At 43.2% G+C, this 7,971-nt stretch overlaps 1 protein-coding gene and 1 non-coding gene across 2 annotated transcripts in view; both read right to left on the bottom strand.

Annotated features, from left to right (window-relative positions):
- The window catches only part of Fry (FRY microtubule binding protein), a 388,166-nt gene that overhangs the window by 6,900 nt on the left and 373,295 nt on the right, over nucleotides 1–7,971 (bottom strand). The gene's annotated exons all lie outside the window — the stretch shown is intronic.
- On the bottom strand, nucleotides 1,208–1,308 carry LOC114631487. The gene has a single exon (XR_003712970.1). It is a non-coding gene; the product is annotated as a small nucleolar RNA U13 (small nucleolar RNA).

The following is a 7,971-nucleotide window of genomic DNA, read 5'->3' as shown; positions in this document are numbered from 1 at the left end:
CCTTCCTTCCTTCCTTCCTTCCTTCCTTCCTTCCTTCCTTCCTTCCTTCCTTCCTTTCTTCTCTCTCTCTCTTTCTTTTAAATGGGAACTTTTAAAATATGATATGGAATGTAACTATCAGGATCTTGCAAATTAACTTTAAGAATGTTAAAAATAATGTTTTCTTCCCAATTTAGGGTGAAACCTAGCCATGAAAACTTGATTTTCCTAAATGCCAAATGGTGGTCTTTATTGTTTAAAAATTTCCATTGAGACAATGAGAATTCACAGCAATGTAGGTTTCTATTTGGGGGAGAAAACAGTTCAGAAGGCTACCGATAAGCTGCCATGTCTCAATCTACTAAAGAAAAGAAAATTAAACCAAAAAGGGAAACCATGCTAAAAGATACAACAGTTAACAGTAAAAATAAGGCTCATCATGGGTCCATGCCTCAGTGGACAAAGAATATGAAAGAAAGTTAACTTACTGCAAGAGATTCCATTTGCTACGCAGCAAGCATGGTGCAGGAGACAAAGGAAAGGAAAGAAAGTATAGGGTCAGTGTGGCATGCAACAGAGAGCATGGCCCTCTTCCAGGAACAGAGCTGTGAGCAGTGTTAGCTTGGCTGGCCCAGACCTGGCCAGCGCTTGCCAGTGTTGTACCCGTTCAACATGCACAGCGGTCTGGGTAAAAACAAGCGTTAGTGGGCAACGCGGCACTGAACAAACACGGTTTTCAGTCCTTGGGATTTCCTGAGTCTGTCTCGGAGAGCAGAAATAACCTTTGTTTGTTGTTCTTGAAGGTTTGAGTGCACTAATGTGAACGGAACTGAGAAATCTAAAGAACCATCCCCCGGCAGCAACTATAGCGTTACTTTTTTTTTTTTTATTGGATTGCCTTTCATATCAGACATGTATGTGATTATGTGCACATGAGTGTTGGTGCCCTTGGGGACCAGAGGCACTGGGTTCCCACAAGAACTGGAGTTACTGGGAGCTGTGAGTCACCCAACATTCATGCTGGAAACTAAACCCAGGCCTTTGGCAAGATCAGGGCACGTTCCTAGTCACTGATACTTCTGCATCCCTCAGACTGAGAGTGTGTAGTAGGAGGCTTCTGGATAATGCTATCTCAAAGGAGTAAACAATGCATACTCTCAAACAAGCACACAGCATGGCAAACATTTCCATGCATTTTAATTTTTGATTTATTATTCATGAGGATAGTTTTCTCACACGTAATTGTAATATTGTGACAAGGTCTGTGGGAGGAACATGTCCCACAATGTGTGCATAACCAATCATCACACTTACTAACCAAAAAAAAAAAAAAATCTTTATAATTATATTTATTTGCTAAATAATTCCTAAAAGCAATCCAGAACTGGGTATTAACTTAAGATATTGAAAATTGACCAGGCTGGAGAGATAGCTCAATGGTTAAGAGCACTGGCTGCTCTTCCAAAGGTCCTGAGTTCAATTCCCAGCAACCACATGGTGGCTCACAACCATCTGTAATGAGATCTGATGCCCTCTTCTGGTGTGTCAAGGACAGTGTGCTCATATACATTAAATAAATAAATAAATAAAAGAAAATTGACCAAGTATGTCATGTTCTGCTACCATTTCTTAAATGTCACCAATAACATCATAACTACAGAATCAGTTCGTGGAAATTTTTGGTAGATGGGAAAGGGGTGCTACAATCTGAAGGAAAGGCTTAAAGTTCTTTCAACATCAGTTTAGCGTAGGCCTTGTGGAGCACATCTCTATTTCTAGCACTCTGGAGGCAGACACAAGATGACTGAGAGTTTGGGGCCAACCTGGGCTTATATAGTAAGGCACTATCTCAGCCCTTGCCCTAAACATCAGCTTCATTAATTTCAACTATGAGTCCATATATCTTGGTTCAGAACTTTCAAAATGTTTAAGGACCTACCTCACTCCCTTTGTAATCCTTGGAAAGGAAAACTTAAAAAAAAATAACGAACCCCATAACTTTTGGGCTATCAGTTTAATGTAGTGTATTTAAAGACACTGTCCAGCGACGAACAAAATCGTCAACTCATCGCCAGTTGCTACTGGCGATGCTTCGGATGCTATTGAAGGTGTACCTAGACTCCCACCTCTGACTCCTGGTCTCCTTCCCTCCGCCTATTATAAATATCACATGGCCACGACAGGTGTGCAGTGACTGTAAATTTACTGAGTTTTTTTTTTGGTTGTTATTGATTTTGGTCATGAATCTCTCTAAAAGCTTTGAAAGAGAAACACCTCAAAGCCTGTGTTGTACATTACATATGGCTGAGGAACCGGAAAACATCATGTCTACAAGTTTCATACTTTGGTGCTGACATATAATATACTATCAGATTAGGTACACAGGGCCAGTTTTTAAAAATTACTTTGTTATGTGTATGTATGCTCATGTGTATGTATGTATGTATGTATGTATGCATGCATGTATATATGTGGCTATGTGCATATGCTTTCAGAGGCCAGAGGCGTTGGAAACCCTAGAGCTGGCCTTACAGGCAGCTGTGAGCCACCTGATATGGGAGCTGAGAAACGAACTCTGGTCCTCTGTAAGAACAGTCAGTGCACTTAACCACTGAGCCATCTCTCCAGCCCTGCACAGGCCAGCACTGAAGACTCTTGGGGCTTCATCAGATGGAAACATGATGTTTAGTAAGCACAGCAGCAGGTCCGTGTTGCTAGTGTGGCCTCTGCTTTTGGTGTTGTGAAATGACAGGCGTGCTGGGTGAAGATCATTGTTTTTATTTACAAAACAATGACGCCGTAATCCAAGGAGCTCATCAAGACAGTGACCTCTCTGGTCAGTGAGGGCAAATGAACTTTCTTTGCTAGCTTGGGCTTGGTCCTGAGGATTTTCACCAGGTTCCTCCTACTCAGCTCTTAGGGCACAACTGTGTGTTTCTTGGGTGATGGCCAACCCTGATGAGCGTGCCTAGCATTCCTCCTGAGCCCTCCTTTTTAGGTGGGCTAGTAGCAGCAGGCCTTTGTCCTCTTGGATTCCTTCACTAGGCCACAGACTAGACCTCATTTGCATTTAGGGTTTCAAAAAGATAGTAAAACTGCCTTTCTGAGGAACTGGCTCATGGAAAATGATGATTCCTTTTATCTTGGGTTTTCCTTATATCCTTTTTTTTTTTTTTTAAATAATCCCATTAGAAGTCTTTTTAAATGTATCTGTATTTGGGCAACTTAAGGTTCTTTTGACTATGCTGTGGGGTGGGGACAGATGTCATTGTTTTATACGGTCCCAAGGATTTTAGAAATTTCCCTAAAACCTTTTGACAAGCTTGATTTTGGAAATGTGTTATCTGGACTGGCTGGGTGAGGGTGGGGCCTGGTACATGACTAGGGAGGGGGTGGCACGAATCCAGACGCTAAGAAGAAATCCTAAACAACTGAGAGGCAGGAAGTTGGCAAATTGCAGAACAGAAGAAAGCACAGTGGCCTATCCCTGTGAGCCCATCACTCTGAGGGGCTGAGGCAGGAGGACTGCTGCAAGTTTGAAGTCAGCCTTAGACTTGAGATTTTAGTCCTCCTGCCTCTGGATCCTGATTGATAGAATTATAGGCATGCACAGCTATGCCTGGCTTACTATATCTCAGCTAATGGCTGAAAGTCACATGTGTGAGCTAAATGGGATAAAGTTTAGATTTTATGTAGAAAGTAACTTAGGCTACTGATGAATTATTTTGTGTCTTAGCATGTGAGTGCATGACATCTAAGCAGCCAGGAATGCTAGTCTTAATACTAATTGGGTCTGATACAGTGACAACTCCCTCCCTCCCTTCCTTCCCTCTTTCCTTCTTTGTGTTATTTTTCAATTTTTGCAGTGCTGGGGATTGAACCCAAGGCTTTGCACTTGCTAGGCAAACTCTCTGCCAACAATCTACATCTTCAGTTGATGGTCATTTTGTTTGTCCAAAAGACAAAAAAAAAATGTTTTTTTTTCAGTGTTGTTCATGAATATCTTTCAAAGTTAAAAACCTCAAAGCCTATGACACACATAATACATTTTGAGGTACTAACTAGTTTTTAAAGAAAACTGTAAAGAAATCCTAGCAGACAAATCTTTAGCCAGGATGGGAGAGAAGAGACCGGAGAACAGTCTGGTTCAACATTTAACCTGTTCAGGTTGTACAAGGTCATAGGTGGCAGCCCATATTCCTGTGCTGTATCAAGACAGGAAAAACGGCAGATGAGTGTTTTTGCAGAAAGATCCTAAAAGCTGGAATGATGATTTGAGGACAAGATGCGCTGAGTGTAAATTCTTATGCTTGCACTGAGTCAGAAATACAGTTTGCATGTGAGTATGTCAACTGAAATAAATTCTAACAAGCAAGACATCTTCAGCTCTCATGGGGATGCTTCTGCAGAGCCGGAGAGATAAACAGTATTTGCTACTTTACAGGGAAGAGGCTGAAAATACTGCCAGCAGGGAGCAGAGCTGGCAGGAGCCTTGGGTTCCTGACCTACGTTTACGTGAGCTTCAACCACAAGGGGGAGCTACTCTAGAACAGAAGGACCAGTGGAAACCTGTTTTTAATGGATGAGAAATTGCAAATCGTGAAAGGTTTTTCTGTCTTGACTGATAAAGGCAGGGGGTGGGGGATGACCCCCAAACACCATAAAGTAGAACAGTGCGTGCACGTGAACAGAAATGGTCTTGCGAGACAAAAGCAAACTGCTCACCTGTTCTCTGTGCTATTTAGCGTATACTGTATGTCACCCTAGAAAACTGCGAATACAGTCACCAGGAAGCCTAAGTCAATAGCTGGCCTAAGACTCCAAAAGGATTAGATACGAGATTAAAAGCATCTTTCCCAGACAACCAGTTGTTGCCCAAGTTCCTGGTGACCACTGTGTCCATGAACCAGCAAGATATCTGAAACTCCATGCTAGTGCCAGATGGGGCAGACCTAGTTGGTTTTACTAGCAGGCTAAAGGCATCAGACTAGATGCTGCTCCCCCCCACCTTTTTCTCTAACCACACAATCAGTCTTCTATTCCCCCCTCCTATGTGTGTGCTCTGTCTCTAAGAGTAGGCTAGAAACAAATTGGAGACATGGAATATGGCATTTACAGCTTGTCACTCTGCTTCAGCTTGTCTCAAATGCACAATGAAAAATTCCTATTGCAGAGGGATGTAGTGGTGCTGACTAGGGTTTTTGTTTGTTTGGTTTTTTTTGTTTTGTTTAGTTATGGTTTTTCAACTTGACACAAACCAGAGTCACCCGAGAGGAGGGAACCCTGAGTTGGGGAATTGCCTGCGACAGATTGGCATGTGGACAAATCTGTGGGTTATTTTCTTGATTAATGTGGGATGGCCCAGCCCACTGTGGGTGGTGCCATCCCTAGGCAGGTGGCTGGTCCTGTGTTATATAAGAAGACAGGCTGAACAAGCCATGGGGAGCAAGTCAGTAAGCAGCATTCCACCATGATCTCTGCTTCAGCTCCTGCCTCCAGTTCCTGCCTCCAGTTCCTGCCTTGTAGCTCCTCAGTGATGGGACTAAACAATGTAAGGTGAGATAAAACCTCTCCTCCTGAGTTGTTTTAGTCATGGTGTTCATTATGGCCAGAGGAGCAAACTAGGACAGTTATAAAAGGGCAAATGAGGTCATATTCACACAGTACCTGAAGGTATTACTCTATCTTTATTCTCAAGCCTTTACTGTATACCTAGAGCTGCCGCATGGAACTGACTGACTGAAGATGGATTCCATCTTTTAATCTTTGTTTAGTAAAATACACAAGAGATAAGGAGCAACACGTATGGCAACAAGTACCGGGAGCCACACAACCATGGTTCAGTTAAGGGAGGTCACGAGGTGAGTGGAAACCAAGCAGTAGAAACGAAGACTTCTGGAGAAGTAAAACAGTGACCTGAGTGTTCTTGAAGGTAGGATGATTTAGCTTTAGCTCCCACTTATCTGTAGGGCTCGCACTCAACAAACAGATCAGACGGTTGGGTTCAACCTGTATTCCTAATATAAGTCTGTAACGGACTAATGTATTCTCCCAGCTGAATCTTCATTACTGTGTGTAATAGCATTTGATAACAGAGTCAGCGCTTAGATAACTAATCATTTTTATACACTGTAAACAAGCTATACTATAAACTGGGCTAGGCTTGTGCTTATTGTAAGGTCTAGCCTGGTAACTATTTTCTGGCCTGACTTTGGCCAGCAGGATGAAGTAAAAGGGTAAACAAGCTGGAGCCAGGAGTAGGTCCTTTTAGGTGGCCAGAAAATGTGAAACCTAGTAATGTTTTATTTTTTAAAAGTTTCCACACTGGGTGTGGTGGCACGTGACTTTACCCCCAATCCACAGGATGCAGAGGCAGGCAGGTTGCCATGAGTGTGAGGCCAACTGGTCAACATAGCAAGGTTTAGGACAGTTGGGGCTACATAGGGAATCCTGTCTGTCAAAAAAAGGGGCGGGAGGGCAGGAGGAGTATTTAGATCAGCTGAATCAGGACATCACAGGTGCACACATCGGGAAGGATGCAAACTCTAGGATGATTCTGGACTCTACATTTGAGTAAGTATTGTTTGTGAAGGAGTTACCTGGTAGCAGTATTACACACCTATATTGAAACTCTCTAGAAATGTGCAGGGCAGTGGTGGCACACGCCTTTAGTCCCAGCATTTGGGAGGCAGAGGCAGGCAGATCTCTGTGAGTTCGAGACCAGCCTGGCCTACAGAGTGAGTTCCAGGGCTACACAGAGAAACCATGTCTTAAAAACAAAACAAAATAAAAGTCTTAGGAAACTACAGACTGGAAGACAAATGTGTTCCCAGAGCAAAAACTAATAATCCTGTCTAAGATTTCTCAGCCTTACAGTTGCTTTTTATTTTATTTTATTTTTTGCTGTCCTTTGGTATTGGATTACTAGTGTTAGGTGGAAAAATGTCACCCCAAACCTTACTGGGTTCTTTATACATTGATACAGCCTGTTTCTTACGTGGGAGGGTGTGTGATCTGAAAAGGCTTCCCAGTGGTGATGTAATTCCAGCGTGACACCTGCTGCACATAGACTGGGTCATGGTCTTCTAGCCTCCTTCGTGCCCCCCTCACGGCTTCAGTTTGTCCGTACAGTACCTGCAGCCTAGCAGCCTCCATCTGATCTCTTCCCTGCTGCTTAAACTGCACATTGGTTACCATGGCTGTAAAGGGACCAGCCCTCACAGCCAGGCTTCTGCGATGTCTGTGGAGGCTTCTCAGGTTTGCCTTGTCTCTCTGCACTTGTGGGTCCCACCGCCTCTCTTCAGTTCTTAGAACATCTCAATCCCTTCTGCCTCAGACCTTTATAGAAGCCTTTCATCCTTACCCACTTCCTCCATTACCTCTAGCTCACAGTTGACATTTCTTCTGTCTCACACAACAACCAGGAAGCCTTCCCAGGGCCACCTGCTGTTTAATGCCATGGTTCTGCCTTGTGTGCTAACAGCTCACTTTTCTTACCACAGGCTACGCCTCAGTGATGCCTTGATTGTCACCTGTCTCCCTTACAACAAGGAGCCTCTGGTGGAACCATAAAACCCAAATAGGAGGCTCTTAAAGCCTAATTCTAGAGTAAATAGTTTTATCTCAGTCCTCCTCCCAGTTTCCAGCATCATGTATATGTAGTCAGCTGCTGGTATGTGGTATGCATTTAGGGCTGTTCTAAGTGGGAATTCTTGTTAGCAGTGTTTGGGGGAAAGTCAATAGAAAACTTTACTTTAATGAACTGTTTCAATGAAGGAACTAATCAGTCCTTCAAGGAGTGGTGGAATGTGCGTTCATATTCTGGATTAAGAAAGGCTCATTAGGAAGTGATTAGCACGATTTAACAGCATCTGGCAAAAAGGTTAGTTTTATGTCACTATTTTTCCAGAAAGGAGAAAACAAAAGTCACCCCAGTCCCATCAATACACAACCATTCATGATATAGATGCACACACAACCATGCATGGTATG

The sequence above is a fragment of the Grammomys surdaster genome, unplaced genomic scaffold (genome assembly GCF_004785775.1).
Source record: "Grammomys surdaster isolate TR1022 unplaced genomic scaffold, NIH_TR_1.0 362, whole genome shotgun sequence".
In the NCBI taxonomy this organism is placed as follows: Eukaryota; Metazoa; Chordata; class Mammalia; order Rodentia; family Muridae; genus Grammomys; species Grammomys surdaster.
Note: the sequence above shows the minus strand (reverse complement) of the source record. Positions and strands in the feature narration are given on the sequence as shown.